The following is a 19798-nucleotide window of genomic DNA, read 5'->3' on the forward strand; positions in this document are numbered from 1 at the left end:
TCCTCTCTCACTCCGATTTGTTTTCTTTGATACAATAAAGGTTTAATAGCATAATCATAGCACTTACAGCTCTTTTTTTCTAGGTTAACAAAAATACTGGGTACACAAGTACGCCAGAATTTCCCAAAGATATTACCCAATGTACATGCTGTGCAGGAAAAGAACAAGACAATCTCGTCTAGTGAAATTCTCAGCAAGAGCTGTCGTTTTATGGCCTGGAAAAAGCAGAGGCAAGCGGGGCTGTGAGTGGCAGAGAGCCTGCAGGGCTGAGGCAGGGGCTCTGCATTAAGAGATCAGAAGCACTTTCCTCCCCTGGGTCGTCCAAGGGCTATTTTTACCCACCCAGGAATGTCCAGGAATAGAGGCCTGACATTTCCTTCCCTTTAGATGTTTCAAATGTTTCAGCATCTTAAATCTTTCCAGTTTTGCTGCTAACAGCACAATATGCTCCAGGTTCTTTTCCCAGACTTTTCCTTTGCTGATCCATGGCTCCCAAAGCTCAGGGTGGCCAACCTCAAGGGGTGGCTGGCCCTGAGGAGCTGTCATGCTGTCAGAGAGGTGGTCTTGGTCTTCAGTTGGACCAGCCTGGGGCCATGGCTGTGAGCCAGCCGTGTCCCCTGGGGCCCCAGAGGTGATGGTGTGCCTGGAGAAAATGAGGTTCATCAAAATGACATTGAGGAAAAGGCCTCAGGTTATGCTAGGGGAGGTTTAGATTGAGTATCAGGAAAAAATTTCTTCGCTGAAAGGGTTGTCAAGCACTGGAACAGGCTGCCCAGGGAAGCAGTGGAGTCACCATCCCTGAGGGATTTAAAAGATGTGTAGATGTGGTGCTTAGGGACAGTTTAGCAATGGGCTTGACAGTGCTGGGATAACAGTTGGACTGTGTGATCTTATGGGTCTTTTCCAACCTGAAAAATTCCATTGTTCTAATCTACGACTCATATCCCATACCTATGTGACAGCAGCACTGTGATAGCCTTGTCATCTGCACCCCAGGAGTCTCCAGGTCATGATGAGATACTGGAAATGCCCTGCAGCTGGTGGTGGCCAGGAGCAGCAGGGCTTTCTCATGGACACCTCTTCATTCCTGCAGCAATCCAGCCCAGGAGCAGCCATCCAGCCCCACGCTCTGCAGGGAGCAGAGAGGCAGGAGGGCTGCTCCTGCAGGAAAGGGGCAGGTGTAAAACATCCTCCCACACCCAGCACCCTGCAGCAGCCCCTGCTCCTCACACAAACATCTTAAGAATACATTAGGGGTTTGGAAGGCCATTAAAAAAATCCCTTTCAGCACAGTAATATTTAATTACTGCTTAATCAAAGAGAAAGTCTAATTAAGGGGCAAGTGCAGCCTATTGTATCTTAATGATTGCATTTGTCTTCTTTTATTTCAGAACTCGTTCCCGTGCCTCTGAATCAGATCTGCTTGCCCCACTCTGCTGTGTAATTATTCCAGACTGCAGAAGGAAATGTGATTGTGTGACACAAATTGAAACCATGCCTCATGGAAATACGGGACCTTTCATTTGTCATTCAGGAATCCCATTTTTCTTTGCCAGAGCTCCCTCCCTGATGCAGGCAGTGAGGGGAGGGCAAGATACTCAGGGGATGGGTGGGATGGGCTCAGCTCAGCTCCTGCCCATACTTATCTAACACACCGTCACACCAGCTCCCAGCATGGTCCTGAAGGAGCTGGAGGAGATCAGCTTGCCTTGAACTAGCCAGCCTGCCTCACTCAGATCCTTTACATCTTCCCTCATTGGGGCATTGTATATCCTCATGACATCCCAACCTGCCAGGTGACTGGGGAGCTCAGCATATGTGATGGGCACAACTGCTTTTGTCCTTGCAGGGAAAAATTCAAGCCCTGAAAGACCATGGAAGGCCAACACTGGCCACCATGTACCAACTGCAGATGCTGACTGCCAATCAGGTCCCATTCAAGGAGCCTGGGGAGAGGCATGTGTCACTGCTGGTGTGATCTCATCAGCATGAAGCTTAGGGCTCCTCCACAACCACACAGTACTAATCTATTCCATGGGGATGTCCATCCCTGGAAGTGTTCATGATCACAGATGGGGCTTTGAGAAGCCTGGTCTGGTGCAATGTGCCCCTGCCAATGGCAGAGGGGTTGGAATGAGATGAAGGTCCCTTCCAACCCAAATGGCTCTATGATTCTATGATCTGATGTCCCTGCAGGTTGGTCTGAGGCTCCTCCCTGAGGTTCCTCCTAGCTGTGGCTCTGCAGCCATTCCTCTTGGCAGCTGCCCCAGTTTGAGCAGCTCACCCTGCCATCCTGCTCTTGTAGATGTGACAGCTCGACTCTTCATGGGACCATGGGAAGTGGATAAGGGAACAATCTCTGTTAAAAATAGCTCTGCCAAAAATATTGTGGAGCTCCACTCTAAAATGCCCCTCATCTTTCAAAGCAGGCAGGAAGGCCTGGGTACAGTGGGAAGACAGGAACCAAGGAGGGGCAGGCAGAGAGGCTCCTTGGGCTTTGCCAGCTGTGAGAGATGCCAGCCAAGCCGCAGAGACAATCAAATTGAGAGACTGGCATATGCTGAGTTTGCATTTTCTCTTACTGGCTTTTCCTTCAGCACCTCAGGGGTCTTACATGCTGAAGAGACCCTGCTGACAATCCTGCACCCTGCACTTCACTCTGAACTCTGGTGGAAAATCGCTGCGAGGATATAGCAGGAAAGTAGCGAAGGGATTTTTCCTGAGCTGTGTGAGAGCCCCATCCCTGTCCCAGCCAATCCACATGGATCTGTGTGTGAGCACAGACTGTGCTGCAGCAGCCAGCACAGCACAGCATTTGCCATCACAGCTTGCACTGGCTGCAGTGAACGCTCCAGCAGCAGCAGCTGTGAGCTGCCCAGCTCCCACACACACGTGAGGGACAGAGAAATCCTGCCCACGGCAGCTGTGGGAAGGTGGAAGCAAGCAAAGCTGCCCGTGCCAGTGGGATGCCTCCCATTCATTCTGAGCTCTTGGTTCCATCTTTAAGAGATTTCTGCAGCCCCATCCACCCCAGCACTGACACTTGGGGGCTAAATCCCAGGGGGTCTGTGAGGATGCTGAAGCTGTGGCACCTCCCAGCCTTGTGCCAGTGCCCCACACTCTGCTGGTGACAGATGATCTGTCCCTCTCCCGCAGCATTATCAGCTCGGTGTTTGGTTATCCCACAGCACCTCTGCTCCCTCTCAGAGGCACTGGCTCTGAAGGAGTTTCCTCCTCCATATAACCTGGCCTCAGTCATTTCCCAGAGAACACGGCCAAGGGGATTAAGCTGCCCCTGAGAAAAATGCAAACATTGGAGGAGTGGCTGCTTTGCTAACAGCTTGTAAATCCCCATTGAGATTAATCGGATCCCACAAAGATAATAATAATTAGGCTGTATTTAGTGCTTTACATGTCCAAACCTTTGCCAGGATGCCCAGGCAGCCAGGGTGCCCCTCGTTGGCATGGAAAGTGACTAAGGAGCTTATGGCAATGGCACGGCAGCTTCTGTCTGAGTCTGCACACTTAAAGATGCTGGAAACCTTGGCCCTGACCAGGATGGGGATGGGGCCTTGCTTGGCACTGAACTGCTGTGTTGGTGGGCATGGGGGGTTTAATCATGTGGAACACAGGTTATGGGGAGCTGGAACTGATGAAGGCTGTGGCACACAGGGAAGATGAACAACACTGCTGGGATGCAGAGCAAGCTCCAGGCAGAGGAAAGCATCAATAATTGAGAAGAGGGATGAAACCAAAGTGCACCCGAGATGCCACCTGAAATGAAAAGGTGCTCACATGGCAGAGCATACTGGAACAAAGCCAACCAGAGGCAGGGGGGTGAGGCTGCTGGGGGCTGCCCAGGCCAGCTGGTTATCAGCTTACAGCCTTTGAGGGCCACTGCCCTGATTCCTCAGGCTCTCTGCTTTCCTTGCCTCCAAAGAACTGGGATTTGCAGAAGAGTCAAAGAAAAGCGGGTTTCTGGAGAGACAATCAGTGCTGGTGGGGTCACAAGAGGCAGGACAGAGCCCTGGGCACAGGGCATGAGGGACTGAGGGAAGGCAGCTTTGTTTAAGATACTGGTTTAAGACATTGTATCCAAGCAGGAATGGCCATGCCAGTTTTTGTGCCAGCGGCATCCAGGGATGCTGGATTTGGCCACAATTCCTGGCGGCTCTGCTGAAGGGCAGTGAGTGTTGTGCCCATGGCTGCTCCTGGGAGACAGGGGGGCTCAGCAGTGAGGGCTGCAGGGATGAGGGTGTGCCCAGCTCCCCAGAGCTCCAGAGCTGGCTGGCAGGTGGCCACAGCCACGCTCGCCAACCTCCACCGGGTCTTACCCTGCAATTGTTTTAATTTACTAACAGGCGACAACAAAACTGTAATTAACTGAAATAGAAGTCTTCCTGCATAATTCTGGTCAACGTTACCACTTGGCAAGTTAATTAAATGCTGAATTCCCCCAGCACTGCTGGGTTTTTTTAATGATGGATCCAGAGAGTTTCAGCATCACAGTTAAACATAAATCCTCTGTTCTGTGATTTGGAGGTCTGAGAGGCTTGGTGGGAGCCAGTGGTGTCAGAAACTTCCCAGTTAGCTGCTGGTTACTAGTCCCACCATCCCCATCAGCCCCCAGGCCCCTTGGCTCAACCTCTCCAATGTCTGGAAGATGCTCAGCCATGGTCTTTATCCCCACACAAACTGCTCCCCACAATTTCACCCCGGGACTCTGCCCAGTTATTTATGCTCTACAGCATTATTTTCCACAATCAAAACAGTATCTGTTAAAATACTGGGACAAAAGTCTGTACAAAGTAAGATAAGCAGCATGAGGTACAAGTATCTTGCAAGCCAGATCTCAATATCCCAGGATTAAATGCAGTGAATCTCACCAGAATATTTCATTTATTTGCTGACAAGTACTGTGCAGGGCTCATCACTGTGACAGATGGATGCCTGGAAAATATGGAAAACACTTCTGGTATCTGAATCAAGATCCAAATTAACAAGAACCTCATAAAATCACTTCCCAAGCCCTTTTCTCAGGAAGCAGGCTAGCAGGAAAACTCCCTTTAGGAGGGCTCCTGATAACCAGACACCTTCCACACACCCAGGCATAGCAGAAATGGGGGCATGTCACCGTGTGATCCCAGATCCCTAACACTCTGCATCCTTGTGCTAGGAACACTACAGCTCTGTCTGCGCTGTGCATGGTTTTTAGCACTGGTAAAGGGAATAAGTCATGCTTGACCACTGTCTGCCAGGGCTGTTTCAGACCCACCAGGCAATGCTGGGGTCTGGCTGGCAGCTTCCTACCTTCTAAGTGCTCCTGTGCCCTTCCCTCTCTCGGCTCTCTTGGCCAGCAGCCTCCCCGGGCAATCCTGGTGCTCACTTATTTCAGATGCCAATGCCCGAGCACAGGGTGATGCTCAGCCCCCTTGGATTCTGCCCATTCTCCCAGCTGAACTATCCAGAGCCCCTCCAAATCCTCTCCCCACACTTCTGCCAAGCACTTTTGACTGAGCTGCCAGTTTTGGGATGCAGGGTGGGGGGGAAGTGTGTGTGCTGACCAGTGCCACAGGCTCTTCCCTGGGATTCTTGATTACAAAGGGGAGGATGCACAACAAAATTTGACCAGGGCACGTTCACAAAGGGTGCTTTGAACAATCACATGCCATCAGCAGACAACCACAGGCCTGATTTTACCTCTGCCCAGCCCTTATCTCTCCTAGGAGGCTGAGGCAGTGATGGGATTTGAAAGGAGGGCAAGGAAACAAAACGTGTGCTGTGACAGCAGAAGCACCAGAGATCAGGAGGCGAGATGGAGCACACACAGGAGGTGCTTGTGGGATCTGCATCTGTGGTGGGAACACACCAAAGGGAATTCAGGTGCCCCAGTAGCAGGAAGGGACTGAGACCAAGGGAAACTGGGGGCAGCATGCAGACAGGGGCATCTGTAGGGAGAGCATGGGGTTGTGTGTCCCATATCACCACTGACAACCACCTCCAGGACATAGCAGAGGGCAGGAAATGTGCCCTTTATTACCCTGATTGTGCCTTTTTTGCCTGGAAAGGCTGACCTGGAACAGAGACTAACCAAAGCAAAAGGAATAGAACAGGTATTTATTGAAAGGATACACCTTGGGCAGTGCAAAAGCCTGGCTGGGGCTACACCCAAGTCTAATCCAAGATGGACTGTGGTCATGAGTTTTACACTTTTCTAAGTTTTGGTTCATCTACACACTGGTGTTAATTGCCCAACCACAGCTTCAGGCCATGAAGTCTCAGCTCCCTGGCCTGCCTCTTTCCCTTTGCTATTTATACTTTTTGGGTAATAGTTGTCCTTGATTCTCTACCTGGGAAGGGACTGCCTTGTCCAATTACCCTGTGAAGAGAACTTACCAACACCTAACCTGCAGTTTCAGAGTTACATACCAAGCAACAGAGAGTCTGAAAAATATAAAAGCTAAAACCTGAGGCATCAAAACCACCTCAAAATCCCACTCAAGCTAGATGCAGAATTGTCTGCATGTGTGCATGCTAACTGCAGTGCTGCTTCTGAAGCTTACCATGTGTGTAGATACACATATATATAGAATCTGTAAACAAAAAAGGAGGACTAAATGGAACTCCCAAACAGTGCTTGGTCAGCAGAGCAGGTCGTGTCTCTGGAGCCCATAGGCACAAACTGATGCCTGCCAGGCTGGGGGAGCAAGTGGAGCTGCCCACTCATCCTTCCCCCTGCCTGGCTCCCTCTCCCAAAGAGTGGAACACCACTCCAAGTGCATCTGCAGGGGAAAGGTGGAGAGGGGAGTGCAAACACCTCAGGCAGCTGAGTCTCCCCAGCTGTCAACTGCTGCACACTAATTGACTTCATTACCATCAACTGGGCAAGTTTTAGCACAACCCCGGGCCTGCAGATCAGCTCCCCTGAAAGCCACCACAGTTATTTCAATCCCTTGCTATATATAGCGTTTGACTAAGCCACTCAGTGATGTTTTCCAGCAAAAGACTATTCTTATCTGTTCCTGTGGCCTGTCTCAGGCTGATGGAGCTGATGGTCCCTCCCCAGCTCTATTTTAAATGTGTGTGATGTATTGATGGCCTTCACACTGCAATAATGGGATTCAAAGCAGCACAGGGTAACGAGCTCGCCGGGATGAGCTCTGCCTCACAGGGCTTGTTTTCTGCCTCCCATCTGCTCCACTTCATGCCTTCTCTGTGCTGGGACCTCTCTCAGGTGGAAAATAGACACAGAAAGAGAATGGAAGAAGCTGCATACAAAGGCTGAGCACTGTTGTCAGCGTGTTGGAAGGGAAGGACATGGACAGAGGCATCCCCCAGCCCATGACAGCTGCAGAGAAGACAGCATGTTGCACCAGTACTCCCTCTCCTTCTCAGATCTACCCTGGGGACCTGGAGCAGGAGCAGGGTGTCAGCTCCACAATCCATCCCCTTTACTGGTGCCATGGAAAGGGGAAGCAAGTAGAGATGGGCAGCCAGACAACAGCCAGGTGCTGAAGTGGCCATTGCAGTCATGCTCCTTGTCTCTCCCCTCCCCTTGCATGTCTCATCCCAGGGATTATGCTCCCTGCTCCTCACTGCAGCAGGGAAGCACTAGCCAGAGTCCTAGGCAGAGCCCAAGGGTCAGCAAAGCAGCTCCCATGGGGCTCACAGCCTCCCACCCTGCAGCTCAGCACTGCACATAGCCAGCAGAGGATTATTCCAGCTGAAAGCCTTTGACTGATGAGTAATAGCAACGCTACCGTGCGCTGTCCTTCGAGGAATAGCTGTGCTCTTGCCAAGTCCAGCTTACTGCACAGCAGCACTGATGGCCGGGCTGGGGAATGTCCCCACGCCGAGGGGAAAGTGTCACAAGGCCCTGGGAGGGCTGCAGATGGGGCTGTCACCACCCTGATCAGCCTGCACCTCCTCGCCCAGCTGCAAACCCCCCTGGCTGTGACCTTGTTTCGGGGCATCCCAGCCTGGGCAGTACCTCCTGTGGCAGAAATGGAGGTGGAATCATAGAATTATGAAATTGTTTAGGTTGGAAAAGAGCTCTAAGATTGATTGCAACCCAGCATTGCCAAGGCCACTACAGTCTTGGTTTGAAAAACAGGTGTTTGTTAAGGAAGGCAGGAGCCTTTCTTGAAATGGAAAATGTAAACTCTTACCTTCCAAATCACTATAATTTTGAACTTAAGGAGTTTTTAGGTAAAGATATAGGAATAGGAATAACAGTTCTTTATTAGGAAAATTAAAATAAAAATACAGTAATACAAAAAACCAAAACACTGCCAGAGTCAGAGTACAATCTGACACTGTTGGTCAAGGTGCCAGTAGAAGTCTCATTAAATGGTAGTCACAGTCTTTCTGGAGTGACAAATGTGATTCTGTTGAAGCAATGATTTTGGAGAAGGGTGTATTTTTTTTTCTGAAAGTCTAGTGGTGATGAAGATGGCCTTGGTCTTCCTCTGGGAATCTAGAGGGAAAAGGCTGCCTTGGTATTCTAAATCTTAGATTTTATCTAGGCAGGAAATGCTTGTCTCCTCCCCCTGGGTGGAGCATCTGAACATGGGATGATATAATTTTATCATGCAGTGAGACTTAATAGCCTAATAATAGAAGATATCTTCTTGGATAAAAGATAGGTGTATCTTCTTGGATAAAGGATGGGTGGTGGAAGAGATAAAGAAAACTGCCCTACCTGGTTTTAACAGCTGACCCATTAACAGAGGATTTCCCCCCAGAGTTATAAGGGATGGGTCATGGAAGAGATAAAGAGCACTGTTCCACTTGGTTTCAACAGATGATGATAGAATACACACTTCTGGTTACATCTTGCATTTCAGCCTAAGACAAACACTAATCCATGTCCCAAGTGCCACATTTGCATGTATTTTAAATCCTTGCAAGGGTAGTGATTCCACCACTTCATTGGGAAGCCGGCTTGACAAACTTCCTGCCAAGACATTTCTCCCAATACCTAATCTCAACCTCCTGTGGCACAACTTGAGACTGTTTCCATTTCCTAGCACTTGTTACTTGGGAAAAGAGACCAACTGCCTTCTGGCTACAATGTCAGGTAGTTGTAGAGAGTTGAAATTCCCCCTGAGCCTCCTTTTCTCCAGGCTGCGCCTCCCCGGCCCCCTCAGCTGCTCCTCAAAGGACTTTGCTGCAGACCCTTCCCCTGCACTGCTGCCCACTGCAGTAAATGGATGGATATTTTGGGGTGCTGGCATGTGGACAGGCATCCTGCTCTGCTGTTCCCTGGGCTGTCCCAGGGCTCCAGTAAGCATCCTTCCCAAATCTGGCTTGACAGAAGCTGAGGAAAATGCCACCAACTTTTCCATGTTATCAGGAACTACAGTATTAATCAAGCTCAGACTACTTTTTGATATTCTTATTTCACTGTTGGACCCCAACAATTTTATTCCACAAAACTAGGAAAGCAGCTCACCTTGACTGACCCAAATGCCAAGGGGCCAGCTGGATAACCTGTTTGGGATATCTGTCTGAATAAAGCCCTTGCTCTGGCATGCAGCTGAAGCCCCCACAGCCAGCAGCTCCCAGCAGCTCCCACCCTGGAAGCATCATCTCACCACCTACATCCCTGTGTGGCTATAGCCACAGCCAGGCTCCCCCCTGCTTGTCCCTGCCCATCTTCCATCCCCTCTAAAATTAGGGCAGCTGCTGCGGCAGGAAGCACCTTCTGTATTTTTGGAGCTTAAAAAAAAAAGAAAAAGAATCCTTTTTGAATGGCAAGAATGTTTCTAAGTCAAAGGATTTAAACTATTTTGCAATCAAGGAAGCCTATTTCCAAACGAGCCAAAGGCGAGAGCCTGGGTGCTGTGTGGGCTGTGTGAAGGGGCTGCTAAAAAAGGGTACACAGCTGTCCAAAATTTGGAAAGTGGTGCTTTTGCAGAATATATATAGACATCCCTCCCCACTCAACATATTTCCTTCCAGTTCATTAGATTAAAAAAAAATATTAAAAATCAGTAGGATATTGAGGAGAGAGCATTTTGATGCTTTGGCCTGTCTAAAAGCCATGGGAGCAATTCCCAGGGCTGTGGGTGAACATCTATTACCCCTGGGAATGGCCTGCTGAGCAGCAGTGTCACTGCCATGCTCTTGCACTAACATCCAGCAATAAACCTTTGGGAATGGGAAGCAGAGGTGCCACCTACCAGCAGGACAGTGGTGCTGGAGATAAACATGGGTTTATCTGGATGTGCTCCTGGTTTTTCTTGACCATTGGCTATCACCACACATTTTCTGCTGCCTTGACCATTACCTGATGTTTCCTTCTGCAATGAGCACATGGAGATAAACTGCCCCAGGCCTGGGATGGACTCAAGAGGGAGCATCTTTCCAGAGAAGAGGGAGAAAAGTCATGTCCAGGCTGAACAGCTGGAGGTGCAATGATGGGAGGTGACAAGAGAGCACATGCTGAGTATATGAGAAAAAGGAAAATAGGAGGAACAAGACAGGAAATCTGATGCTGAAAGCACTTTTCATTTTGTTTTCACTGAGCCTTACTATTTCTCTCTGTTTCATCTCTGAGAAAGAGCTAAATTAACTACCAGCTCAGTTCCAAAAGACTGGATCCAAATGGATGAAGTATTAAGAAAATTTTCTGTTCACAATAAAATACAGACAATGGTATTAAAGCAGCAGAGGGTTTGGTCTGGTTTTCACAGATCAGCTACGGCTGTCCCAAGGAGGGCAAGCTCTAATTTCCCCATTTTGCTCCAACATGACGTTTATAGAGCTGTCTGGATCATTTACAGTCATTGCAGAACAGACTGGGATAACCACCCTCTAACCATGTAGAAGAGAGGACTGCAGCTCTTGTTGCTCCCATGTCCAAGCTCCTGTCCCTTCTCACCCACACACAGACCAGTTGTTCCCAGAGCACCCTCCCTGAGGACTCTGCTGGGCTCCTGCTCCAGCACTCCCTCTGAGGAGCTGTATCTTCTCAGCAAGCTCCAGTGCCACCCAGCACAGCTCCCCCTGCAGCACCCAAACCCACGAGCACTGAGCCAGGAGCCTACTCTCCCCCAGTGATAAAAGAAGCAATATATTGTTCATTTCTGTCTGATTTGATCTGGCCATGCATTGTAATTTACTCTGTGATCGGGTACTCCTTAACAAGATTTATCAGCCTGCCAACCAGCCTTATCTTTAACAGTGCCCATTATCAGGATGTATTTCTCAGCCAAGGTTAGCAGCAGCAGGAGCATCTCTGAACACCAGCTGCATGATAATAACCCCAGAATAATGCCCAGGAGATGTGAAGCTGGTCCAGTAGAGCCCACATCCAGTCACCATGGGCCCCACTCCCATTGAAGCAGGTGTGGTGGAGGTATAAGGTGCTCCTCGTGGCTATTGCACACATCTGACACAGTAACTGTGACTCTTCAGGAGCCATTTGAATCCAGAAGATTCAAGTCTGAATGCAGATGATTTCAAGTCTGCAGCAAAAAAAATGCCTGCTAAGGGAAACCTGGCCAACTCTGGAGAAAACAAATACATTACTCTATGTGTTTTTCCAACAGAATGGAAGAAAATCCAAAAAAAGCTAAGTTTATCAGAGGAGTCTTATTTGCCCAAAACCTTTTTTTCACAGGCACTAGTGTTGACTAAAATACCCAGCCATACAACTAGTAATTTGCTGCATCTGATAAAAGCAGATTCAAGCTGTCTGATTGCTCTGTTTTAAATTGCAGAGAGCCCCAAGTGTCTATCAGAAACTCATTTCCAAACGAGAAGAAAATCAGCATCTTGGGAAACTTCAGCTTCCTCTCCCTAGGAGCTGCTGAGTCCCCTGTCCCCTCAGCCCAAAGCACTCCAGCAGCAGCAGTAAAATGGGTTTGAACCTCTTTCATGATTACAAGGGATCATTTTCAAAGCAGGCTGGGGAGCCATCAGTGGTATGGCTTGAAAGCCAAGGACATCACAAATCCATGTCCTGCAGTACCTGCACATAAAGCTTTCCAAACTTAAAAAATAGTTATATTTTTTATATTATCCTAAGAAACAGCCCAATGTTGGCAGGGACCAAAACCCCCATGTGGAGGTGGCTGAGGGTACTCAAGGCTGTACTGCTAAGAGCCACCAAATCCCTCTTCCCATGCTCCTTCCAGGGGAAGCAGATGCACCAGTGGAGGAAATAGCTGCATCCATGATTTTTGCCCTGAAATGCACGTGTGCCTGGAGGACTGGATGCCTTGGTTTCTGTGGGCAGTGCTGCTTGACCACATTAAATGGCTGCTGCTTCAAAAAAGCCCATGCACCCTGCTCCAGGCTTCAGGGCTGTGAGTCCTAATTCCAGCAGCAGAAATATTTTAATTAAATGAACTACCTTTATGGAATAAATCAAGCGATAAGCTTGAAAAATTAACTCCCCTAATCTTTCATGCTGCTGTGCAGGTCAATAAACTATTACACTAAAAGGCTGGGAAACATTATAGAAACATGACTTGTTACAATGGAGATGGATGAGCCATTTTACTTCCCAAATTATACACAGTAGCATCTTCCCACACTCGTGCCTTGCACACCCTCTCCCATCCCCTCACCTGTTTCCCATGGCAGAACTGGAGTGGCAGGGCCAGCATCTCCCACCTGCTTGTGGTACAGTTCCCAACCATCCTCCTCAGGAACACATCCCCCATCCTGTCCTCAACTTGAGTGTTTCCTGACTCCTCACAGCCCACATTTTTGGGCACTTTGATGGAGCCAGGAATCATGAGCTGCCTACAGAGGGATAATGTGTCTTGGTGGGACCAATTCAATTCTTTCTTCATCTTCAGAACTTTTTTAAAACCTAAGATTCTTTTAAAAACCAGCCTATTTTAACTTAAATTTATGTCAGGAATAGCTGATAGCCCCCCATGTGGCACGTGGTGATCTGATGGTGACCCTGACCCGGATGGATGCTCCCACCAGCAGTGCCCAGTCTCTCTGGAGCCAGGAGGTAGGAACTGCTGGGGTGGAAGAGCTGCAATTTTCCATCTCAAGAGTAAATGCAGCAAGAATAAAGCTGAGAAGTCAAAAGGAAATGAAATGGTGAAGTTCACATAAAATGGTTGCTTTGGAAAAAAAAAATTTAGAAAATCATATGAATCACATGTTTACTCAATTTAATATGATCTGTAAAGGCATTTCCTTCCCTAGCTGCCCTTTCTGCAGACAGACAGATGCCTGTGGGACTTTGTGGCTCCTGAAGCCACAAGAGGAACCACCTCACATAAACCCTTTAAATAATTTAAGAAGCTCCACTTTAAGAGTAGTTCGGGGCCACTGCAGAAACCTGCGTCTCTAAAGGCTGGAAACACTCCCCTGATTTCCAGCCTAAAGAAAAACCCAGATTTGTTAAAAATACTTCTGCCTAGCTGTAGCTTGCTCCTCTTCTCCTCATGTCCTATTTGCTCTCAGCAAACAGATGACTGTTGGTCATACTTAACAGTTCTGAGTAAAGCAGGGGATTATGTAAAGAGGGGAATTTCACAGCTCCTTCGCAGCCCCGCTGTGGGTGTTTGTTCCCAGCAGCTGCAGCTCCCTGCTCAGCCATGCCCATCCCAGCACCCAGCTCCAGCCTGGACCCTGCCCTGCCCCAGCACAGCCTCATCTGCAGAGCCATGGCAAACCCACACCACAGCTCCTGTCCTCATACCCACATACACCCTTTGGGGGGTTATTCCCAAACCAAGTACCTCACTTCTTTGCCAAACTAGGGTTGCTTTTCTTTTTATTTGAGAATATTTTGTCTCTGAGTCAACCAAACCCTTCTGAAATCAATGCTTACTGCTTCAACAGGCTTGGGAACCGGCTGCTCTTTGAGCTCCAAACAATTAAAATATCCTAAAACAGCCATTCATGTCAGAGCTCAAAGACTGTTACTTATCTCCCAGTATGGCACAAATAATAGCCAAAGGCTGCTAGCTGTGGCATGGGACAATACAAAGCATTCAGTGATCCCATCTGAAAATCCCAAAACAGATCTCTAAAATTAAGAAATCCCTCTTGTCACTTCCAAAGGTATCTCTAAGTCCCCCCTTTGTGTTCCAGAGTTCTACTGTACTCTCTTCCAGTATTCCATGGCAATGAGGTCTGAGATCTAACTGTGCAAAACATCTTCTCCCCACCTCCCAATCTCACCTTTCTTCTTGGTTTTGTGTTGTGAGAAACACACAAGCAGATGAAGGACTGTGCTCTGCCATGTGTTAGGACACAGAGTGATTCCCACCCTGTCCTGGGTATTCACATTTTTGGTGCAAAGAGGCCCCCAGAAAATCTGCCTTTGAGGCTTTTCATCATTCCAGGGAAAAGGGTGGTGGAGGTGGTCCTATATCTATCTCCTTACAGTAACTCCTCCACAAGGGAAGCACTGGAGAGGGCATCAAGGGATGAGTGCAACACAAAGGACTTGGGCCGTTCTCCAGAGACTTAAGGTCTCCTAATGTAGGGTTTATTTCACTTAAACTATTTAAAATTTAGGCATCCAGTCTCAGCAAGTCACCATTTGCCCCAGGTGGGAGATGAGCATCTCCAGGATGAGAAGCCAAACCCCTTGCAGGGCATCACCCTGGGTGACTCTTTCCATCAGCTTGGAGAGACAAACCTGAAACTGGGGCAGGGAGGGGGATAGACAGACCCTCCCCTCCCATTCCCTGAGGCCATGGCATGCCCAGCAGAGGGTCCCTGTGCCCAGCAGCCTGGGCAGAGCAGAGGCTCCCTGAGCACAGCTCACCCGCAGCACGCTGCCTTATTTTAGCAGGCAGAGCAGATGGCAGTGGGAAGATGAGGAGGCAAAGCAGCAGTGAAGAGAACACTTTGGAAATAAAGCCCCATGCTCTGTTGAGAGGGTCTGGTGCATTTTCATGGTTGTAGCCAGAAAGAGCTTTGAGGCAGCTCAGGGGTTTGCTGGTGGGGCACCTCTAGCCATAGAGAAAAGAGACAGGGAAAAGCCTGCCCTGGATCCCAAATACTGCTTGGCACACACAGGGACAGCTGGCGCTGGCTCAGCATGGCCTCAGTGAGGCAGAAACAGAACTGAAATAATCCTCAGCAAAGGAGGCAGAGCCCTTGCAGAGGCTTCCAGCCCTGGCAAAAGAGTTCTTGCACTCTACCAGCTCCTGCCCACAGGGCTGGGGGGAGCAGGGACTGCTCCCTTCTCCAGTGTCACCATGGATTTCTGCATGACTGAGCCTGAACATCTCTCAGGGATCTTCCCTGCCTGAAACAGGGGACAGCAGCACACAGGGACCAATCCAGCACCAAGCTTGGGCTGCAGGGTGTGCTGGGGGAGATGGTTTACTCACACCCACCCTGTGCCACCTGCCTGCACAGCCCCCCTGTGCCCCAGAGGCTGAGCCCTACAGCACGGCTGATGGGATTCTCAGACTCCATCCACATGGGACAAGAGCTGTGACAGACCAGCTTTCTCCTGTCCTCTTCACCTGGTTCCACATCCACTGTGACCAGCAGGATAAAGCACAGCAGTAACCACAGCCCTGTCCCCCAGGTCCCTGTGCCTCCACTTTGCTCTCCAACACACAAAATTTAACTACAGCAGCCGCACCTTTCAATTTGTTTCTCTTCTGAACACCCAAAAAAGTTGTTTAAGTTGTAAAGTATTACCTGGGGCTTTCTCATCAGATTCTTAATTAGCTGAAATGATTTGCTTTGTTGGAGAATCGTTTCCAGGAGCTCCTAAAGGGCTTTAAAATCAGTTCTAGGAACAGCCTCAGAAGGGAAATGCATTTCAGCTGGGCAGTAAGTCCAGCACTGAGCTACACCTCTGCCCACCCCCACCCCTGTAAATTCCATTCTGCCACACAAAGAATTGAAGCAATTTTCAAGAAAAAGTTTGATATTCCCTTCTGTAGATGCAGGAGGCTCCCCTGGCTGAGCTTCTCAAGCTGCTATTCTCAGGCTGGGGGCACATTTAATTCCTGGATTCCTGGCATTGCCCTCGTTGGGAATTCCAGCTCCCTGCAGCTCTCAGTGCACTTGTGTTTGGCTGTGACTGCATTAGGACTATAAACCAACCACCATACAGTTTACAAACAACTATTTAACAACCCAAAAGGAGGATGTTTTTTTCAAAGAGAAGGTGACAGCATTCCTGTTAATGGGCTGCTTACTTATAACACCTCATTTTGTGTACTGCCTAGAAGATCTCACTTCTCTAGGTGCCATTTTAAGCGACATATTTAGAAACTCTTGGCAAAGTACAAAGTAAAAAATAGTTTTGTATGTCCTTTTGCCAGAGGGCAGGCACATGAGCTCCTGCTCAGGTTCCTGAGGGTGTGGCTACGCTCCCACTTTAAACTTTGTGTCCCATTTCTTATGCATCTTATGCCTGGCCAGGATTGTCTTTAAAATTTGAGGGGATGTAAAATGAATATTAATTGGGTGGCAGAGCAGCCACTTGCAGATGGAACCCCCTATCATCATCCTCAGTGCTGGAGGTGATCAGTCCCAAGCAAACCCTCTGGAAGATGACAGAATCCTAGAATAGTTTGGGTTGGAAGGGACATTCAAGATCATCTCGTTCCACCCCCTGCGATGGGTAGGAACACCATCCACTAGACCAGGTTAGTCCATGCCCCATCCAGACTGTCTTGAACACTTCCAGGGATGGGGAATCCAGAGCTTCTCTGGACCACCTGTGCCAGGGCTTCACCATCCTCCCAGCAGAGAGAAATTCAGTTTGCACTGGAGCAATCAATGTCCTCAGCAAGCAGAAAAGCCCCTGGAGACACCCAAGCCCTTGCTGGCCCAGCCTCTGGCACTCTGCTTAGCTTTGTCAGTTCTCAAGGGACATTTCCTAAAAACTCCCCATTTTCCCAGGGAATGATCACACATTTGATGGAGCATTTTATCCCCCGATGGCTTCTAAATAATGCCTATGCAGGGTGAACACACAAGGGAAAGAAAAGCAGAAGCCCAAGCTCTGGAAAAGCCTTTCCATTTGCTCACAGGAGCAGGAAAGGGATAAAAATCAAAGAAGGGAAGGAGTGCAATCATTGCTTGATCAAGCATAAGCATCTCTGTTAATGCCCTGGCTTACAATTACAATCACTTAGGTTAATAATGGCACCTCCTGGCTAGTCCCTCCTACGCTCCCAGTCCTTGGAAAGGAGCTACTTTACAGCCTTATGTGAAGGAAGAGACTATGGAAGCATCAGAGTTTTGAAGGAATCCTGCCTCACCACCAAGGAAGCTGCAGCATGGCTTCTGTCTGCCCAGTGCAGCAGCTGCTCTTAGACACAAAAAAATAGGGACACATAGGAAAACGAAGCTGTTTCAGATTAAATGACAGGGGCAGGGATGATGAACTGTGCTGAATAGGTTGACTAAGGGCTGGGAAATGAACAGGGAGTAGAAAATGGAGGGATATGTCATTCCCTCTTCTGCTCTGTGGAGAAAATGCAGATGGAAGGAGCCAGGGTTCATAAGGTCCTGTGACAAGGCTTTTAAGCAGGTAAGAGGCACATGAACCCCCTGGAGGGGTCAAAGTGCCTGTAAAGATTTGGTACCCAACTCCTCCTCATGCCAAGATGAGGGTCCCCAGAAGCCATGCAAGAATTTCCTCTGGGAGAACAGAAAATTAGTATAAATGAACCCACTTCCAGCATCTGGGGCTTTGCCACCCAGCACCTGCCCTGGGCTGCCACACAGGGACCCACCTTCTATGAGGGTCTCACACCTCCAGAAGACAAAATGTCCCTGTGAAACATTTTCCTCTCAACTTACATAGCAAATGTCAACCAAACAGGCATTCAATCATGTGTTTGCACTCAGTCCCTGACCCCTGTGACAGAAAAATCATTGGAAAGGTGGCTGTGAGGTGGCCACAGGCCACACTAATAGCTCCACCACCAAGAGTGAAAACCAGCCTGGGTAATGTGAGAATGAAACATTGCTCAAAATATCCATTCAGAGACCTTCCCAGGCTCAGAGCATCAGCATGTTTCAAAGAATGAGCTTGCTTTCATTTTCTATTTCACTTTGGTGTTTATTTTTGCTTCAGGCTGGTACCATCCACCTTCCCCAGCTCATGAGCTCAGGAATCAGGCCAGGAGGAGGAGGAAGGAGCAGCTCCTTAGTGCACCTCCCTGGTCCATTCAGCTTTGTGCCTTTTCACATGCTGTGAGGTTTTGTGCTTTGAAATAAGAGGCTGAAGTGCCCTGGCTGGCTGTGCTTGCTCTTTGCTGCTGCCTGGCAGAGGATGCTGCATGCAGGGAATGCTGCACTGGAGCCTGGGTGAGTCCTGGGCACCGCAGCACTGCAGCACCCCAATTCCCCTGGCAACATTAATTATACAAGGCCTCCCTCTCCACCACAGAGGAAGGCTTTGTTTCACAGAATAGAGTTCATGCTGCAAAGCAGGGAAACTTGAGGAGAGAGATCATGGTGAGGGCCCAGCTCCCCATCCTACATCTCCTGGCAGTGCCACCTGATGGGATAAGCTTGTGTCCCTCCAGTAAAGCCCCACCAGCAATGTGATCACCCCTGCCATGGTAGGGGGATTGGAACCAGATGGGCTTTAAGATTCCTTCCCACCCCAACCACTCTGTGATCCTGTGATTTAATGGAGGAAGGACAGGAACACCCAGCTGGCCATCTCCCAAGCAGTCATTTTTAACCACACCAATAATGCCATTTCTTGCCATAGAAATAAATGTGATTTCTTCCCATGCCCAGCATATTTTCTCCAACACCCAGTGAATTCCTTGGGACATGGGATCTTAGTCCTTACCTTGCATGGCTCATCCTATCACGTGTATTCAGGAAAACAGGGCATCCCAGGACACAGCAAGGGCTGAATCTTGAACTATATGCTATGTGGAACACTATTAAACCAGGGTGAATCCCTACATTGGTTGGGTTGTAGATAATACAAACTCTTCAGATCCTGCTGATCCTTACAGAAGGACACAGCCTTCAATAGCACACACTGTGACAAAGGCTGGGACTGTTTTCAGCAGCACAGCACCAATGTCCTTCCAGTGCCCAAGCTGCCCACATGGACTTGTCCTGCCCATGGGCTTTACCAGCACAGTTTGGATGTGGCAAGAAAGGAATCAACACAAGATTGCTGAGCTAGCAAAACTCATCCCCAACAATCACATCCCATCATCAGCATTCCTGTTGGATTCTTTCCCAGCATGGCCACGTTTCACTGTTGGCAGTCCCTCTCCTCATTCTCATTTGGTTCCATGGACCTTCATAGACCCTAAAGTCTGCAGGATACAACTGCAAAATGCCCCTGGGCTCAACAGGAAAAACGCTGGTGCTTTGGTAAATGGATCAACACCAGCAAACTCAGTCTGGAAAACTGAGCATCTCCACCGCAGCCCAGTCCTAAAGCTGCCTCCTCCTCAGCCCACTCAGAAATCCACTGTTACAAAGCCAATTAAACGCTCGATTAAGTGTCCCAACATGTTCCCAAATAAAGCACTAACATGGCATGTTATTAAAAAAATAGAAAGAAGAAAGATACAGGTTGTATAATGGTCTGTGAGCCCATCAGGATAAGCTGAGGCTGCTCCCAGGGGTGGAAATAGGAGCTGAACAGACAAATCCTCTCGCCATCTCCCACTAAAAGAGCTGCTTCTCTGTTTGCTCATCACAGCTTTAGACCAAGACTCTGATTCAGGTGGTCCCACCATCCTCATCATCTGCTGCTGATACTTGTTTAGACACCACCAGCTCCCACAGTGCCCCTCAGAGCATGCTGCTCCAAAGGTTCTTTCCAATCCCACCCTCCTCCCCACCTTTTGCCTTT

The 19798-nt window shown here is 48.9% G+C and overlaps 1 protein-coding gene across 2 annotated transcripts in view; it reads right to left on the reverse strand.

Annotated features, from left to right (window-relative positions):
* The window catches only part of BSN (bassoon presynaptic cytomatrix protein), an 87086-nt gene that overhangs the window by 14487 nt on the left and 52801 nt on the right, over positions 1 to 19798 (reverse strand). The gene's annotated exons all lie outside the window — the stretch shown is intronic.

The sequence above is a fragment of the Erithacus rubecula genome (assembly GCF_903797595.1).
Source record: "Erithacus rubecula genome assembly, chromosome: 13".
Lineage (NCBI taxonomy): Eukaryota > Metazoa > Chordata > Aves > Passeriformes > Muscicapidae > Erithacus > Erithacus rubecula.